Genomic DNA, 19,843 nt, shown 5'->3' on the forward strand with positions numbered 1-19,843 from the left:
AGACCAAGGACCACATTTTATAACTAAAAGATAAGCAGCATTCTGCAAATTGATTGGCTATTACATACTCCATATCGACCACAGGCCAGGTGGAGAAAATGAATCATTTGATAAAACAACAATTGAAAAAAACTGTCAAGAAGTAAATCTACATTGGTACCAAGCCTGGCTTACCTCTGGCCTTATTGCGAATAAGAGTCAAACCTAAGACTAAAGAAGGGCTAAGCCCTTTTGAAATGTTATACGGGAGACCCTGTGGAAATTATTATCAAGGAGAAGACCTCATACAAGTTGGGGAAGGATATATATGGGAATATCTGATCTCATTGAGTAAACAATTGTCAAAAATTAACAAACAAATAATGAGTACTCACTCAAGGGGAATAGACCAGCCCTTACATAACATTTCCCCTGGAGAGTGGGTGTATGTTAAAACTTTTTCAGGCCAACCACTAGATGAGAAGAGGAAAGGACCATACCAAGTGCTTCTGACGACCTTCACAGCAATCAGAGAACAACCCACCTGGATTAATTATTCACATGTGAAGAAGTCACCTAAAGAAACATGGACATCAGAACCTGTAGGACCAACAACCCTCAAGTTTACTCGACACTAGCCGTTGGAACTCTGATAAGTATAATAACTCTGGCTCCAGCCATTACCTTAGACTGGCCGTGGTCTCAGGCTTATATCAGATATTCCAGTATGTCTGGAAGAGACATTTCTAATTTAAACCTGGCCACTATGGTCATGCACAAAAATGAACCATATTTAGAACACGATTGGGAAAAAAGGAATGGGCTTAGTATCTTAAATGGAATAATTGGGGAAATACAGATAGGGTGTAGAGGAATTAATATACCTGACCATGAGAAACAAATGTCCCAGACCCAAATCACTGTAAGAGAACCCATAGAATATAACAAGGGAAAACTGATTGGTAAGTCTGTCTGTGCTTCTGATCAATGCTGGCACAACTTTATGTTGGACAAATCAGTTTCTGTAGTATGTCTTAGGGCTACTTTGAAAGAACACAAGGCACTATCAAAGAAATTTGTAATAGACACCACAACAATATTTACTTCAACAACACAGACTTCTGCCTTCCTCACATACACCCTCAGAATGTACAGAAAAAGTCATAATCTTTCCCTTGTAGGACCTTATATAATTAGACAATCTAACAAGCAGAAGTTACTCCTGGACCCCACATATTCACTAAAAAAAAAAAAGTCCAGGTAAAAATCCAAACAAACATATCCTCTATAAAAGGGGATTGTCAGCCCTTCATTCTCCAAAGTCTTAAAGTATGGAGTGCTTGGTTAAGAACTAGATCCCACCATGAAAGAACATGAAAAGATCTAACAGGATGGTTTGGATCAGGACTAGGTGTATTAAATTCCATAGATCAGGAAATATTAATTAATAAACTCAGCACTGTAACCTCTGAAAATTGGAGGTACCACTAAGATCATCATTAATGACTACAGCTGAAACACAATCTCTTACTACAGACTTGATCTTGTTAACTGAACACATATCTGAAGATTTTCAGGTTGTGACTAATCTTTTTGGAAGTTTACAAGAAAATGTCTCAATAGCAATAGTGTATCCAAACCCAGCAAAGAGAAAGAACATCAGGAATTTTACCTCAAGAAATAAGACAGATCATATCCAGAAATTACACCACAACCAAATTTGAGAAAGAACATCAGGCATGGTGGCAATTAGTAAACTTCACATATAACTCAAAGCAGGAGTAAATAGAGGCATATGTTCTTACCATCCATGAGGTAAAAGAACGGATCATATTTCCTGTCTTAGCATTAGGAACAATACACTGGGATATAGTAATTAGACCCATGGGACATAATGTCTGGGCAAGCTATGACAGGGACATAGGGAGATGGCAAACTATCAGCACAGAAGTCTGTATACCCAGAGAACAACTAGGATATGTATGTGAAAATGCTGTAGCACATAACATTGCAAGGGAGTCAAGAGGGGTGGGGGGAACCTAAGCCGTTTGAAATGATAAAACTTTATGTAACTACTCTATAATAATAAGAATAGGAGTTAGGCAACCAAATGTCTATTTAGATAAGGCAGACTTCATAAAGAGTGTATATGATAGATAATTTTTGAAACTCACTGTATAAAAAGCTGTTGTGTTTCTTTTCTCAGCGGACATGCACGGGGGGTGAAATCCCCCTGCATCTCCCCCGGCCATAATAAAAGTGTGCTTTTAAGGATTTCTTTGAATCATTAGTAGCTTCCTAAAGTACAACTATCACGTAATATATACTACTGCCCAAAGTTATATAGAAGATAGCTTACATGCCCTTCAATAATTGGCCATTCATACATACTTCATAATATTTTTGTTTGGTTTGCTCTCAATAAACACTCTTCTTTATAATTGTATATCCTGCAATGTCAGAAGGAAATTAGTTTCATCCAAACAAATTATAAAGCCCATGTTATAGGTTTGAAAAGAGATGTTGGAATTTTTTCCCAATATCAATTACTGGGCAGTGTGAACCTACAGTGAAAGGCCCTCTTTTCCCCCATCCCTTTTTCCAGGGTGGGGGGAGGTGGGAAGGGGGAAGGAGCGGGGTCGCATGCACAGGGGCACAGGAGTGGGGGAGGCTTCTCTATAAAACCGGCCAGCGCCACGCCTCGGAGCCTTTTGTTTGTGAGTTTTCCTGCCTGGCGCCCAACGGAGTGGTCATCCCCTCCTTTTCCCCGAGGAGAAGTTTTTCTCCCCGCCTGGCACCGCCATCAGGGAGCAACCAGGAGAGCCCCAGCCGACCGTCTGTGAGCAAGGTTTTGCCCCAGGCTGAGGTGCTGCATTGTCAGAGCATCTTCCTGCAGCGACTGCCTGACCGAGGACCACACCATAGCCCTGGGACCAGCGGGAAAAAACCCTTCATTGTAGGCAGCAGAGCCACCATTGCTCACGTGGTTGTGAGCAGTTGTTGAGCCTCCGGGAACAGCCTGCCCTCGGCTCCCTGATAGTCAAGGGGGCCCCCACCTGGGGAAGTAGGACTTTGTTTTTGAAAGTTTTAGTTGCAGATCCGTTGCTTATTCGGGTTTGTTATTTATATATATATATGTGTGTTAAAGAGCTGTTATTTTCCTTTTCCACACCTTTCACCTCAAGCCTCTTAATTCCGAAGTAATAAGTTGGCAGAAGGGGTTTGTTTCCTTTTTCTTTGTTTTTTCCTAACCCACCCTCCTTAGCAAACATTTCTGTCTTGCTAAACTAAGACAGCCTGTGTTAAAGGAGAAGCCACTGCCTGAGCATTCCCACACCGTTCAAGGAGTCACACACACACGCACTCAAGATTATAACTGCTGGGACCAGAGTCCCTTCACAGTGGGCAGCTCCAGTGAGCCAACAGGGGCCCCTTTTGACTCCTTGCTCACGCTCTCACACGCACACTCACACACACATACTCTCAGGCACGCTTCCTCCTTTTTCAGGTTCAACCCTAGGCTTCCCGTAGCTGAAAGAGAAAATGAAATAAAATTTAGCTATGTTAATTTAGCTATGTTAATTTAGTATGGGCCTTCCGTCGCCTTAAGTTGAATAGACTTTTGTCAGTACAATATCGAATGTAGATACCATCCTGACCATCGAGATCTGCAGTGGCCCTTTGGAGCATCATGCTGAAAAAGATTGTGAATAGGGTTGGTGCAAGAACGCAACCTTGTTTCATGTCACTGGATATTAGAAAGGGCTCAGAAAGTGCATCGCCATATCAGACTTGGCCATGCTGATCCTCATGAAGTAAGATGATCATTTTAAGGAACTTGGGGGGACAACCTAAACATTCCAAAATCTGCCACAGACCTTTTCTGTTCACAGTATTGAAAGCCTTTTGGCCGCCCCTCGGTTCCCGCGCGGCCCGGGGCCGCCCCCGGGCCCACGCGGGGCCGCCCCCGGTCCCCTCCCCCCCAGCAGGAAAGGAGAGTGGGAGCTTCGCCAGCGTGGCCTTGTGCCCTCGTGAGAAAGGAGAGAGAGAGAAGAGTGGAAGCCTCGGAGTACACAGAGGTTTGCCCGTCTGGATTGGGGGGGGGGGGGGAGGGTGCCAGGCAGGCTGTGGGGGTCCTCGAACTGGAGGGTAGTCAGGTAAGTAGTGCGTGGGAAGATATAAAGGAGACACGGTGGGGGAGGTCAAGATAATAGTTTCCTCTGGGGCTTGGAGATCTTGGTCGGGCTGGGGCCTGGAGAGGTCCTCGAGCCCTAGGTGGGTACGGTGGCCAGAACAGTTTCACTCGTTTGTCTGGTTTTGGTTCACCCGCGGCTACTGCCCAGGTTTGGTATGTCCTGGATTTATCTGTTACATCCTGAAAGGTTGGTCAGGACAAAGGGTTGATCCTGGGTGCTTCCCTGGGATGAATATAGACAGATGGCAGAAAACTAGGTACTGTAAGACTTGACCTAATCGTTTTTAATAGTAGGAATGCAGCCTGTATACCCCTATGCGGTTGCGAGCTATGCTGGCGATGGTACATGCCTTCGGTAGGGTCGCCCATGCCAGACAGGTCAAAACTGTAGGATTGGATACAATAAATCTGTGGGCAGGATGAGCTCATTAGCCTTCTGGCAGTCATCCTAGGAGAAGGACAACTCTAATCCCAAACCCGGGCAGATGGAGCTCGTTTAGCCCTGTAAGGCCATCCATCTAAGAGAAGGTCACTCTAATCAAACCTACGTCCTGAGGACCTCACTGCCACCGTAAAAGTTCGCTTGGCCCTGGTAGATGAACCTCAGGATTAAAGGGTGGGTTCAGTTCCGCGCATACTGCATCTCACCTAAAAAATCCATTGCGCAGGCTTGAAGGCTTTACCCACATGTAAAAAGTCCTGTAGCGACGGGCGAGGGTCGAAACGGCAGGTGAAAGGTGCACTGGGAGCCGCAGACTCAACCCTGCATGCAGGCGGTTCAGGAGATTGGTCATTTGAGACTGACCGGAGATGACAGTCTCTTGAGGCAGCACCCTGGACGACCAAGCAGCCTTTCCAAGGACAGCACTGCTTGCTCCACTCGGAGAGGGGCCTAGAAAAGGTGACCTAAACAAAGCTCATCTCCACTTTCACCCGGTTGGTTAACCGCAGGTCAACGGGCATCTTCCTCCAATGCGGTCGCACAAAGATCAAAAGACAAAGGCACGCACCTGCCTCCAAAGGTGTCCCTAAATTAACTCTAGCATGTTGGAACATCAGAACCATGCTCGATTCTGCGGACGGCGGACGCCCTGAGCGTCGGTCTGCCCTAATTGCCCATGAGCTGGCTCGTCTCAACATCGACATTGCCGCTCTCAGTGAAGTTCGCCTTCATGAAGAAGGCAGCCTCAGAGAACATGGTGCCGGTTACACACTCTTTTGGTCAGGCAAGCCCAGAACCGAAAAACACCTCTCAGGTGTCGGCTTCATGATCAAAAACTCCATTGTTCCTAAACTCGAAAATCTGCCAACAGGTCACTCTGACCGCATTATCTCCCTGCGCCTTCCACTACACAACAAGCAACATGTTGTCATCTTTAGTATATATGCCCCAACTCTCCAAGCTCACCCTGCTGAAAAAGAAAAATTTTACACTGACCTGCGCCTCCTTACCCAAAAGGTTCCTGCAGATGATAAGATCATTATCCTTGGTTATTTCAAAGCCAGAGTCAGCAAGAATTTTGAAGCCTGGAAAGGAGTATTAGGCAAGCATGGTGTTGGAAACTACAATGATAACGGTCGACTTCTGCTAGAATTCTGTGCAGAGCAACAACTCACCATCACTAATACTATCTTTCAGCAGAAAGACAGTCTGAAGACAACCTGGATGCACCCCCGTTCTAAGCATTGGCACCTCATTCATTATGTCCTGGTGCGACGGAGAGATGTCCGCGATGTCCACCATACCCGCGTGATGCCCAGCGCAGAATGCCAAACAGACCATCGGCTGGTGCGCTGTAAACTCCATTTCAAGATCAAATTCAAACCAAAAAGGGGCAGCATCCCAAGGAGAAGACTCCAAGTTAACAATCTCCAATCAGCCACAGTAAGAGACAGTTTCCAGGCAAACCTTCAAACTAGGCTCGAAAACATTCCCACAGTTTCTGCAGATTCCTCTCCTGAAACAATTTGGCACCATATTAAGAACAGCACCCTGCAATCCTCTGAAGAATCCTTAGGGTTCTCCCTCAAGAAGAACAAGGACTGGTTTGATGAAAACAATCAACAAATCCAAGACTTGTTGAGGAAGAAGAGAACCGCCCACCAAGCACACCTTGCACTGCCATCCTGTCACGCAAGAAAAACAGCCTTTCGTCTTGCATGCAGCAAGCTCCAACAGAAACTCCATGACATCCAGAACAAATGGTGGATCGATCTAGCTGAAAAAGCTCAATTATGCGAAGATATAGGTGATCACAAAGGTTTCTATGAGGCCTTGAAAACAGCATACAGGCCTACATACCTGGTACAAAGCCCTCTACTCAGCGCTGATGGGCAAACACTTCTGACAGATAAAACCTCCATTCTGAATCGATGGTCTGAACACTTTCAGACTCTCTTCAGTACCAACCGTGTAGTCCAAGACTCAGCAATTCAGTCCATCACACAACAACCAGTAAAGTATGAATTGGATACTGCTCCCACTTTAGGAGAAACCCTCAAGGCCATACAGCAGGTGAAAATCGGCAAGGCAGCTGGGATTGATGGAATTCCACCTGAAATCTGGAAACATGGGGGCCTTGCACTCCACACCAAATTTCATGAGTTCGTGGTGCGCTGTTGGGAACTAGGCGAACTACCATCAGACCTTCGTGATGCAGTCATCATCACCTTGTATAAGAAGAAAGGAATTAAATCTGACTGCTCAAACTATCGTGGTATTACTCTGCTCTCCATTGCTGGCAAAATCCTGACAAGAATACTCTTGAACAGACTAATACCCACTATAGCAGAAGGAATCCTTCCTGAAAGTCAGTGTGGTTTCAGAGCCAACAGGAGCACCACAGACATGGTATTTGTCCTCAGACAACCGCAAGAGAAGTGTAGGGAACAGAACAAAGGTCTCTATGTAACCTTTGTCGACCTCACCAAGGCTTTTGACACTGTGAGCAGAAAAGGTCTGTGGCAGATTTTGGAACGTTTAGGTTGTCCCCCCAAGTTCCTTAAAATGATCATCTCACTCCATGAGGATCACCACGGCCAAGTCAGATATGGCAACACACTTTCTGAGCCCTTTTTAATTAAGAATGGTGTGAAACAAGGCTGCATTCTCGCTCCTACCCTATTCACCGTCTTCTTTAGCATGATGCTCCAAAGGGCCACAGCAGACCTCGATGATCAAGACGGTATCTACATTCGATACCGTACTGATGGAAGTCTATTCAATCAAAGGCGTCTGAAGGCCCACACCAAGACCTTAAACCATCTTGTCCGGGAGCTGCTTTATGCCGATGACGCCGCCCTTGTTGCCCACACAGAAGCAGCCCTGCAGCGTTTAACATCCTGCTTTGCAGACGCTGCTGAGCTCTTTGGACTGGAAGTCAGCTTAAAGAAGACAGAGGTCCTCCATCAACCTGCACCTCAGGAAGTCCCCCATCATCCCCACATCACCATTGGCCAATCAGAGCTCAAATCAGTCCAACAGTTTAATTACCTCGGTAGCCTCATCTCCTCAGATGGTAAGATTGACGGAGAGATAGACAACAGATTAGCAAAGGCATATAGTGCTTTTGGAAAACTCCACAAAAGAGTATGGCGTAATAAACACTTGAAGAAAAGCACCAAGATCAGTGTTTACAAAGCCATAGTGTTGTCTACTGTCTTATATGGCTCCGAATCATGGGTCATCTACCGCCACCACCTGCGTCTCTTAGAACGCTTCCATCAACGCTGCCTCCGCACAATCCTAAACATCCACTGGTCAGACTATGCGACCAACACATCTGTTCTAGAGCAAGTAGCTATCACAAGTATTGAGGCCATGTTGATGAGAACACAGCTACGATGGGCAGGGCACATCTCAAGGATGAAGGACCACCGCTTCCCTAAGATCTTGCTTTACGGTGAACTTGCCACTGGCTGCCACATGAGAGGAGCCCCGAAGAAAAGATACAAGGACTCCCTGAAACAACATCTTAGCCTCGGCCATATTCATCACCACAGCTGGTCTACTCTGGCCTCAAATCGGGAGGCCTGGAGACACACCATCTATAACGCAGCTGTCTCCTTTGAGAACACACGCAGGATCACCCTCGAGGAAAAAAGGCAACGCAGAAAGAACCGTGTATTGCAGAATACACCATCTAAGGAGTCTTTCTGCTGTGCCTTTTGCAATCGGATATGTCTGTCACGTATTGGCCTCATAAGCCACCAGCATGCCTGTAGCAAATGTGGATAGAGCCTTCCCAAATCTTCGTTCGCAAAGCCTAGCCATGATGATGATGATGATTGAAAGCCATTATAAAATCAGCAAAGGTTACATAGAGACCTTTGTTCTGTTCCCTACACTTCCCTTGCAGTTGTCTGAGAACAAATACCATGTCTGTGGTACTCCTGTTGGCTCTGAAACCACATTGGCTTTCAGGAAGAAGTTCTGCTATAGCTGGTATTTGTTCAAAAGTAATCTTGTCAGGATCTTGCCAGCAATGGAGAGCAGAGTAATACCCCAGTAGCTAAAGCAGTCTGATTTATCTCCCTTCTTCTTACACAAGGTGATGATGACTGCATCAAGAAGGTCTGATGGTAGTTCGTCTAGTTCCCAACAGCGCACCACAAACTCGTGGAATTTAGCATGGAGTGCTTGGTGCTTGGCCCTCGTGCTTCCAGACTTCGGGTGGAATTCCATCAACCCCAGCTGCCCTGCCAATTTTCACCTGCTGTATGGCCTTAAGAGTTTCTTCCATAGTAGGGGCAGTATGCAATTCATCCTTCACCAGTTGCTGTGTAATGTGCTAAATTGCTTGGTGAGCAGTTCTCTTTTTCCTCAACAATTCCTGGATCTTTTGATTGTTTTCATCAAACCAGTCCTTGTTCTTCTTGAAGGAGAACCCTAAGGATTCTTCAGAGGACTGCAGGATGCTATTTTTAATATGCTGCCAAAGTGACTCAGGAGAGGGATCTATGGAATGATCCTAGAGCCTAGTTTGAAGGTTTGCCTGAAAGCTCTCTCTCACTTTAGCCGATTGAAGATCGTTAACTTGGAGTGTCCTCCTCAGAATACTGCCCCTTTTAGCTTTGAACTTAAGGTTGAAGTTAAGTTTACAGCGCACAAGTCGATGGTCTGTTTGGCATTCTGCACTAGGCATCACGCGGGTATGGTGAATATCGCGGACATCTCTCCATGGCACCAGGATGTAATCAATGAGGTGCCAATGCTTGGATCTAGGATGCATCCAGGTTGTCTTCAGACTATTTTTCTGCTGAAAGATAGTGGTGCTGATGGTGAGCTGCTGCTCCGCACAAAACTCTAGCAGAAGGTGACCATTATTGCTGCAGTTTCCAACACCATGCTTGCCTAATACTCCTTTCCAGGTTTCAAAGTTCTTTCCGACTCTGGCATTGAAATAACCAAGGATAATGATCTTATCATCAGCAGGAACCTTTTGGGTAAGGAGGCGCAGGTCGGTGTAAATTTTGTCTTTTTCGGCACCTTATCACCTGCATTTTCGACCCTCGCCCATCGCTACAGGGCTTTACAAATGTGGGTATAACCTTCAAGCCTGCGCAGTGGATTTTTTAGGTGAGACGCAGCATGCACGGAACTGGACCCACCCTTTAATCCTAAGGTTCATCTGCCAGGGCCTAGCGAGCTTGGACGGTGGCAGCGAGGTCCTCAGGACGTAGGTTTAATTAGAGTATCCTTCTCTTAGATGGATGGCCTTACAGGGCTAAGCGAGCTCCACCTGCCCGGGTTTGGGATTAGAGTTGTCCTTCTCCTAGGATGACTGCCAGAAGGCTAGCGAGCTCATCCTGCCCATGGACAGATTTTATCTGACCCTTCAGTTTTGACCTGTCTGGCATGGGAGACCCTACCGAAGGCATGTACCATCGCCAGCATAGTTCGCAACCGCATAGGGGTACACAGGCTTCTTTCCCATTAAAACAGTTAGGGCAAGCCTTTCACTCCCTACTTTTCTGCCACCCATCTTTATTCAATCCCAGGGAAATACCCAGGAACATCCCTTTGTCCTGACCACCCTTTCAGGACGCAATAAATAAATCCAAAACAAACCGAACCTGGGCAGTAGCCACAGGTGAGCCAAAAACAAACCGTTCTAGCCCCCGTACCCACCCGGGGCTCGGGTATCTCCCATGGCCCCAGCCCAGCCAAAACCCCCCAACCCCCCAGAAGAACCTGCTATCCACCCTGACCTTATCCTCTCCTCACCGTGTTACCACAGATCTTCCCTCATACTGCTCACCTGTGACACTCCATACAGGGCTGCCCCGTCCACCCTCCCGCCGGTCTGAGGACTCCCACGGCTCGCTCGACACCCTTCCCCTCCCCTAAATTGGACTGGTAAACCTCTGTGCACTCCGAAATTCTTCCTCTCCTCTCCCACAAAGGCGCAATCCCTGCCCAGTGGCCAGTGGGGTGTGCCTGGCGGCTGCGTGGCCCCAACATGCCCGGCGGCCAGTGCGACACGCCCGGCCTATATATATATGTATATATATATTTTAGTAAAGAGCTGTTATTTTCCACACCTTTCCGACTGAAGCCTCTTAATTTCAAAGTTATAATTACTCAGAGGGAGGAGTTTGAGCTTTCTCCTCTCCCGCCCTCCTTAGCAAACATTTCTGTCTCGTTAAACTGAGACACCTTACTTATCCTTAAATAAAAGCAACAATTACCCTAAAATGATTTCTTGCATTATTGTTCTTGATTTAGGAAAAAGTGGCTCAGCTGGCAGAGCTTTCTTAAGAATAAAACTAATGATTAGCAACAGGAGACATAAACAATATATACAATTTCCCCAGCAAAAGGGGAGATAAAAGAAAAAAGAGCATCATGTCTGGAGTATTAATTCAATCCCATTCTGTTCATTCAACAGTCTTATTGCTGTAGCTTGATGAGTTCCATACAGACAAAGAGTGCAATCCACTATCCACTACAGGTGTTAAAAAGCAGAAATCATTTTGATCTTGTAAAACAAAAAAAGGAAATCAAGTGTCTGTTATCAAACCAACTTTAAATCGAGGTGAGGTCTATAGCTAATTATTTAGGGCTTATGAAATTAACTCTGTCAAGATACTTAATGAATTTCCCTAGCTTAGTTTTATGGCATTCAACAATTTCTGGATTTTCTTTATTACAGTGAGTGGATCCAAAGCCTGTGAATTGCCTTTAAGATGACTTATTAATAACAGTAAGTGGAAACATGGAAAATAAAACTTCACCTTAAAGGCTTTCTAAAAACAATACTCAAAAAAATACTTTTTTTATAACTGCTCACATATTCTGCGTAGTGCTGGTCAAAAGGTGTTACCACCTCTGGAGGAACCACAGCAACTGACAATTCAAATTGTGTTTATCAGTAATTCAGCTCACGGGCACTGCTACCCACAAGCCCATTTTTTTCCCCACAATGACAACTTCATTTCCAAAAGACATCTTATTAAACATGAGGAGGCCTCAGGCTACCAGCATTTTATCCAACTTCATTAGGAGACAGCCTCTAAACTCCCCTTATGTTTCATTTATTTCCAACCACAAGCACATGGAATTAGTAAACAGCTTCCTGGCCTACTCTTTACCAAGCTTTTTCCCTTAAAATTTTTCTTCTGCCAGATTACTTAGAACTGTCTCTCTCACCAGAGTTGGCATTCCAAGAGAGCAAGAATTAGGAGAGTGTGCTGAAGAGTCAGCAGAATTACCAGCTGATGAGAAAGCCACAGTACAAGAGAATAGCACTGTCTTAACTGTACCTGGTTATCATGTCAAGTTGTCAGGACAACTGTGACAGGAGAACCTACCCCATAAGACCTTAAATCCGACCAGAGAATGCATACAATGCAAGCCATTATGCAAGTTCAACTGCTGGCACCAGGGTTCAGCTGGTTTAATTGTTTAATAAATCACTTAATAAAGGACTGGGCTTGTTAGGGGTCAAATAGTTATCAGTCAGCTGCTATCCTGCGAACAATACCTGTGAGCTTGGAAAACACTGTCTAGCTTCAAGAAGCCTGGAACAGCATCCAGCCACAGACCACAGTGTAAATAGTGAAACAGAAATTCTCATATTCAAATCATGGTCTTGTCGACTCTATAATAACGGAACATCTCTTTCAAAATCAGCCACATACCTGTATTTCTTCAGGCCTTACAGACAGTCAAAAGTAGCTCAGACCTACCAGGACAGGCAAGACAGTGTCTTATGCAGCTAAAAATCTTAACATGGGTATTAAAAAAATTAGTGGAAAAGAAGGCAATAAGTTGGCATACAAGGCTGCAGGATGAAGTCGATAGGAAATATTCCCTGTTAGCTCCCTGCATCCAAAACACAGAAGCATTTCATGTTGTTTAACTCCTTTGTTAGTGAAGAGCTGCAAGCACTTAGTGAAGCTGAACAGTTTTTATGAGCTACATGAACTTCTCTGAATTCACAGAATCAGAGAATCACAGAATATGCTGAGTTGAAAGGGACCCACAATGATCATCAAAGTCCAACTCCTGGCCTGTGCAGGACAGCCCCTAAGAGTCACACTATGTGCCCGAGAGTATCGTCCAAATGCTTCTTGAATTCTGGCAGGCTTGGTGCTGTGACCACTTCCCTGGAGAGCCTGTTCCAGTGCTCGACCACCCTCTGGGTGAAGAACCTTTTCCTAATATCTAACCTAAACCTCCCCTGACACAGCTTCATACCATTCCCCTGTGTCCTGTCGCTGGTCACCACAGAGAAGAGATCAGTGCCTGCCCCTCCTCTTCCCCTCACAAGGAAGTTGTAGACTGCAATGAGGTCTGCCCTCAGTCTCTTCCCCAGGCTGAACAGACCAAGTGACCTCAGCTGCTCCTCATAAGGCTTCCCCTCAAGGCTCTTCACCATCTTCATTTCCTTCCTTTGGATGCTCTCGAAGAGCTTTATATCTTTCTTATATTGTGGTGCCCAAAACTGCACACAGTACTCAAGGTGAGACCACACCAGTGTGGAGTAGAGCAGAACAGGACAATCACCTCCCTCGACCAGCTGGCGATGCTTTGCCTGATGTACCCCAGGACACAGTTGGCCCTCCTGGCTGCCAGGGCATTGCTGACTCAGATTCAACTTGCCCTCAACCAGGACCCCAAGGCCCCTATCCGCGGCACTGCTTTCCAGCATCTCATTCCTCAGTCTGCACGTACATCCAGGGTTGCCCCATCCCAGATGCAGAATCTGGCACTTCCCCTTGTTGAACTTCATATGGTTGGTGATTGCCCAGTCCTCTTAATTTGTCGAGGGCTCTCTGCAGGGCCTCCCTGCCTTCGAGGGAGTGAACAGCTCCTCCCAGTTTTGTGTCATCTGTAAACTTGCTTAGAATCCCTTCCAGTCCTTCATCCAAGTCATTTATGAAGATTTTGAAGAGCACTGGGCCCAAGATGGAGCCCTGCAGAACCCCACTAGTGACAGGTCACCAGTCTGATGTTACCCCATTCACTATTACCCTTTGTGCTCAACCCGTGAGCCAATTGCTCACCCACCGCATGATGTGTTTATCCAGCTGTGTGCTGGACATTTTGTTGCCCAGAAGGATCCTGTGAGAGACAGTATGGAAAGCTTTACTGAAATCCAAAAAGATTACATCAACTGGCTTCCCTTGATTAGCTAGGTGAGTTACCTTGTCATAAAAGGAAATTAGGTTTGACAAGCAGGACTTTCCCCTTATGAAGCTAATCTGGCTGTAACCAATGACTGCATTGTCCTTTGTTTTTCAATAACTCCCAGAATAATCTTCTCCGTGATTTTACCAGGCACTGTAGTGAGACTGACAGGCCTGTAGTTTCCAGGGTCCTACTCTTCGCCCTTCTTGAAAATTGGAACATTTGGCAGCTTCCAGTCAGATGGGACCTCTCTGTTCAAAAATCATCAAGAGAGGGCTCACAATGACATCAGCCAGCTCTTTGAGTATTCTCTTGCATGAATCCCTTCAGGCCCCATAGACTTATAGGGATCCAGCTGCAGAAGCAGATCCCACACAACTTCAGGGTCAACTGGGATTTTATCATTCTACCTGCCACGGTCCTCCAGCTCAGGGCTCTGGGACCCCCTTATCCTGTCATCAATGTTGAAGACAGAGGCAAAGAAAGCATTAAACATCTCCACCTTGTCTATGCCCCTGTTTGGGAGGTGACCATCCTCATCCTGGAATGGGCCAATGTTATTTCTGCACTGCCTTTTGCCATTAATGTATTTTAAAACCCTCTTTTTATTGCCCCTCACATTTATGTCCACCTTCAACTTCAGCTGAGCTTTGTCCGCACAAATTTTCTCCCTGCAGTGGCGAACAGCATCTCTGTATTCCTCCCATGTCATCCAACTTTGCTTCCACTGGGCATACACTTTCTTCCTTTGCCTTAGCTCCAGAAGGTCCCTGCTCAGCCAAACCTGCCTTCTGCCTCACCTGCTTGACTTCTGACATTTTGGAATTGCCTGCTCCTGTGCCCTTAGGAGGTGATATTTAAAAAGTGACCAACCCTGGTGGACCCCCAGCGCCTTCAAAAGTGTTTTCCCAGGGGACCTTACTCACTAATTCCCCGAGCAGCCTGAAGTCTGCTCTCCTTGTGCCCAGGGTTGAAGTTTTGATGGCACTTTTCCTCCTGTCAGAGATTTTAAACTCGATCGCTTTGTGGTCGCTGTGGCCAAGATGGCTACCAATCACAAGATCAAGTTACAATGAGATCCCATTATAACAAGATCAAGTTATATCAACTTATCTCCCTAAGGTTTAGTGTTCAAAGCCCCTCATGATTCTCTATATTTACTCTTTGTTCATTCAATCACATCTTACCTCATTAATCCCTACCTCCTCCACAGTGTCAGCTGCCAGCGTGATCTGCCCATTTGTGAAATGCACACAAACATACTTCCTACCTCTGTTTTATCAGTAAGAGCAGAGCTTGGTTTCTTTGTGTTGTGATTCCTTTCTCAACTGCCTTCTGGTTGGCATCAGGTTGCTTCCCTTTTACCCTCTCTTCGCAGTACCCAGTTTAACGTATTCACTCATTTCCCAGGTTGTTTGTGCACTTTAGTTTCTACTAGGCAGGCAGACTGCATGCACTTATGGAGCGAAAGCATAGATGCCCAGGCTGTACTGCAATACACATCATACACTTGAATGTGTAAGACTACAGCTGCTTTCCTCTTCCTAATATCTCAGGAATTTCTCATTGCACCTCTTCATGATGTCAACTAACAATTAGGCTAAAGAGCAAACAGAAATAGTCAACATATTATAATTAAAAATTCAAGTGTTTAAAAATAAGTCAGAACTGTTATCCTCATATTTGGGCATAAATACCAGCTGCCCAAACTCACATACTATCTTCCATCACCCCCACTGTCCCTCCTCCTAATTCCCCAGACAGAACACTAGTGTTACTGGTATATCAGAACCACAAAAAGCAGTATTTTATTAGCCTTTAGCAGCCACATAATCACCCCCTTTGGAGCTTCTTTTGCCAACACCAGACTGCTCTAGATCCCTAGAGGTGAGAAATAATTAGAAAATGATGCTTAAAAATGATTGCTGTCAGACAGTTGAGTTCTCCACACTTCATCTCACTGCTTTGGTATCATACATGTACGGGGGGGGCGGCAAGATATGTGGGCTTCACAAACACATGACAAGCAAATTAATGACTCTCTTAGAGCTTGTCCTCTTCCAGGGTGAATCGGGTTTCTGTGGCCAGGTCTTGGGGGGGGGGGGGGGGCTACAGGGGTGGCTTCTGTCAGAAGCTGCTAGAAGCTTCTCCCATGTCTGGTAGAGCCAATGCCACCCTGCTCCAGGACAGACCCACTGCTGGCTGAGCCAATCAGGAGTGATAACAATGCCTCCGTGATAACATGTTTAAGAAGGGAAAGAAAGTTATTGTGCAGATGAAAATTGCAGCCAGAGAAGAGCGGAATGAGAACATATGAACAACAATGTAGACATCAAGGTCAGTGGAGAAGGAGGGGGAGGAAGTATTCCAGGTGCCAGAGCTGAGGTTCCCCTGCAGCCCATGGTGCAGACCATGGTGAGGCAGGCTGTCCCCCTGCAGCCCATGGAGGATCACCGGGGTGCAGACATCCACCTGCAGCCTGTGGAGGAGTCCACGCCGGAGCGGGTGGATGCTCGAAGGAGGCTATGACCCTGTGGGAGGCCCATGCTGGAGCAGGGTCTTGGCAGGGACCTGCAGCCTGTGGAGAGAGGAGCCCACGCTGGAGCAGGTTTCGCTGGTAGGACTTGTGGCCCTGTGGGGGACCAACGCTGGAGCAGCTTGTTCCTGAAGGACTGCACCTCATGGAGAAGTGACCCACATGGCAGCAGTTTTGTAAAGAACTGTCGCCGTGAGACGGACTCACACCGGAGAAGTTCGTGAAGGACTGTCTCCCATGGGAGGGTGTGGCAGGAAGAATGTAGTAAGGAATAATGGGAGTTGTAGTTTTCCGGGTTCTCACGCATGCTCAGTCAATACTTGATTGTCATTGGGTGGAAAATCATGTGACTCGTTTGAACACTGTACTTAAACTGCTGCCTTGTTTATTAAAGCCAATTCTGCTCTGGCACTTAACCGTGTCAGTGTGGGGTTTGTGCCTTATTCACCACCTCAGGAGGGACCCCATGGGAGCAGGGGAAAGACGACTCTCCCTGAGCAGCAGCAGAAACAACTGACTGTAACCCCATTCCCCATCTCCCTGCACCACTGGGGGGAGGAGGTAGAACTTGGAAGGAAAGAAGGAAGGAGGGGGGGGAAGGTGTTTTTAAGATTATTTTACTTCTCACTCTTTTGCTCTGATCCTGTTAGTAATAAATTTAATTAGTATCCCCACTTTGAGTCTGTTTTGCCCATGATGGTGATCAGTAAGTGACCTCTCCCAGCTCTTAACTCATTAATCCTTTGTTGTATTTTCTCTCCTCTGTCCAGTTGCAGAGGGGAGGGAAAGAGCGGCTTTAGTGGGTACCTGGCATCCAGCCAGGGTCAACCCAGTACACAGGGCAACAGGAAAAGCTGCACTGTTGTGACTGCCTGACTTTCAGCTCTTATATCACAAACACAGTAATTACAGGTGTTAACTAGCGCAGCAGAACCACAAGATAAAGACCTCAAAAGAGCACCATACTCATTTTCCATCTCAAGGTCGAACATTACATTTTTTAATATACTTAAGCAATGTAAGATACTTTAAGAGAAACATTTTAGATTTAATGTTTGTTTGCTGCTCTAAGTACTGTTTGTACTTAAAACTTGAAAATAGTTTCACTTATAGGCAAGGGCTAGCCTATTATTTGGCCTTATGCTTGACAAGTACCAGAAGAAAATTAAAACCAATTAAAACCTTTGGGAAGAGGAATTAAGAGAAATTTTACATTTTTAAAGAGATGGTCAAGGGTTCAAAGATTGACTATTCATGCATTTTTAAAAGCTAGAATTACTTGACAGTAAAAAAAAAAACCCACAATACCAAACAGGACTGACTTATGCCATAGAACTTCTATACACAAGATTTTTCAGCCTTTGAAACACTAAGTACTTTGTACTGGTTTAAAGTGTGTAACTAATTACAACCAAGACCTTGTTTAACAAAGTTACTACAGTTATGGTTTCACAAAGGTACCAATAAACTTTAAGACAAGTTGCCTTGTTCTGCTATTAACAAAGACATAAATACAATTAGATGCTACTTAACAAAGGTGGAAGCTCTCCCTATAAGTTAAACAACGTAAACCTAAAAAATTTAAAAAAAAAAAAAAACAAGTCTTTCAAAAAGTGGCCTTTTAAGTAGTTGTCCAATAACATCAAGGCAAAGAAAGTTACAATATTGGAATTGGGGAGATAGTTAAATTATTACAAGTCTGCTCAGATTGCCTTTTTCCTTTTTAAAAAGTGTCACAGTTAAATTTAATATTCTCCTCCGATGGCTGTGTTGCTCAAAACCACATCTGCAAACAATTAAATGTTAGGAGCTCCAGGGGAACTCAGGCCAGATAAGCAACGAACAAATTAGAACTTTTTTTCCACATAAAATATAGATTCCCACATATAATCCAAGGCAAACGAAGAAGCAAAATAACTAGAGAAACATAAAACTGGAGCAGTTTACAGCCCTTGTTTTTCAAAGGGATTTTCTCCAAACAGCTAACACGATCACAGAAGTTCCAAGGAAGACAAAGTGGCCAAAGCTGCTTCCAGGAGCTGTGGCGAGGCTTTCATCCGCTGACTCCGGGCAAGGTTAGGGCAGAAAAGCGGTGGCTAGGCTGGACCCCGCGGTCCCGACACCGGGACGGGCCGTAATGGAGATCACTATTACCGAGGCAGTCAGCAATGAAAGCTCCCGCGTTTCCCTGAACAGCCCTCGGCCAGCACGGAAGATGCACGGCGCGAGCCTTCCTGACCCTGGTGGGATCGGGCCCCCGAGGCGTGCCCGCCCGCTCCCGTCGCCGCCAGCCCCGGGGAAGAGGGGGGGGGAGCGTGAGGCCGGTACCCGCCTCCGCCGTGGCGCCTCGCGGCCTCCCGCCCGCGCGCAGCCGGGCTAACAGCAACGGCTCCGGCGCCCCCGCGGCTGAGGCTATGCGGCCCAGCCCCACCGGAGCGCGCAGGGGGCGAGCCCCAGCCGCGCCGGCCCCACTCACCTGGACACAGCAAGGCCCCTCCTTGGCCTCCACCCGGGGGGGCGGTAACAGCTGGGGCGGCCGAGAGGAGCCGGGTCTCAGCCGCGCCGAGGCCAGTCCATGCCCTCAACGCCAGAGAGAATGTCACCGCAGGCCGCAGGGCTCCGCGCGCGGCGTCACTTCCTCCTTCCGCCACCGCCGGAACAACCGAGCGCCGCGCAGAACGGTCGCCACGCCCGCCAGCGCCACCCTACGGCGCCGAGCGGGGACGGGGGCGGAGCTGCGGACGGCAGGCCCTGCCCCCTCCCTCCCTTACCCTCAAGCCTCAAGGGGAGTGGAGGGCGGGTGTTTGCCAGCGGCGAAACAGAGTGTTTAAAGCAAGCACAGCAGTTGGAGCCGACGCACCGGAGAAGGAAGCTGAGGGAAACAAGAAGAAAGAAACGTTTTTCCCCGGCGCAGGGGCCGGGCGACAAAGAGGGTTGAGCTCGGGAGAGACGCAGGCGAAGGCGGCAGGAGCCCGGCACCGCAAACGGTCTCACCGGTCTCTTGTCCAACGCTCCTTCTCCCTCCAGTGCTGATCCTGGTGATCCTGCCTCTGCAGTCCCTGAGATCAGAGACCCGGGGGCTAGGTGGGGGAAGCGTGGTTTGCAATTAGGGCAACACTGTAATGCATACATTAAACATTGTTCTGATGTTTCTTAATCAGGGTATTAAGCTTTGCACCCCTGGGGTATATATGCTGCACAACATGTTGCAGGTAGTGCTGTGTAATTTGAAAACATGTAGCAGCAATCAGTTCAGTATAGTCAAGACACCTGGAGGATGGCACACTGCTGCACAGGCATTAGGACACAGCAGTCACAAACAGGCAATGCGCTTTTGGATGGCACACAGAAAAGCATAATGACACAGGCCAGGGCAGGAGCATCTATCTCAGATTTGAGCACCTTGCCATTGATCACTCTTCTTGCAAAGAACGACAACTGAAGGAATCAGCAGGCTGAAGAGACTGAAAAAAACCCCTAACCCTAACCCTTCCTTTCC

General features: G+C 46.7%; 1 protein-coding gene across 1 annotated transcript in view; it reads right to left on the reverse strand.

The window, feature by feature from the left end:
- LOC135405067 (protein ARK2N-like) overlaps positions 1-18,953 on the reverse strand; it is a 61,209-nt gene extending 42,256 nt beyond the window's left edge. The window contains exon 1 of the mRNA XM_064639785.1: positions 18,821-18,953. The gene's annotated coding sequence lies outside the window, so the exon portion shown is untranslated. The remainder of the gene's footprint in view (positions 1-18,820) is intronic.
- Between the last annotated feature and the right edge of the window lie 890 nt (positions 18,954-19,843).

The sequence above is a fragment of the Pseudopipra pipra genome, chromosome W (assembly GCF_036250125.1).
Source record: "Pseudopipra pipra isolate bDixPip1 chromosome W, bDixPip1.hap1, whole genome shotgun sequence".
Lineage (NCBI taxonomy): Eukaryota > Metazoa > Chordata > Aves > Passeriformes > Pipridae > Pseudopipra > Pseudopipra pipra.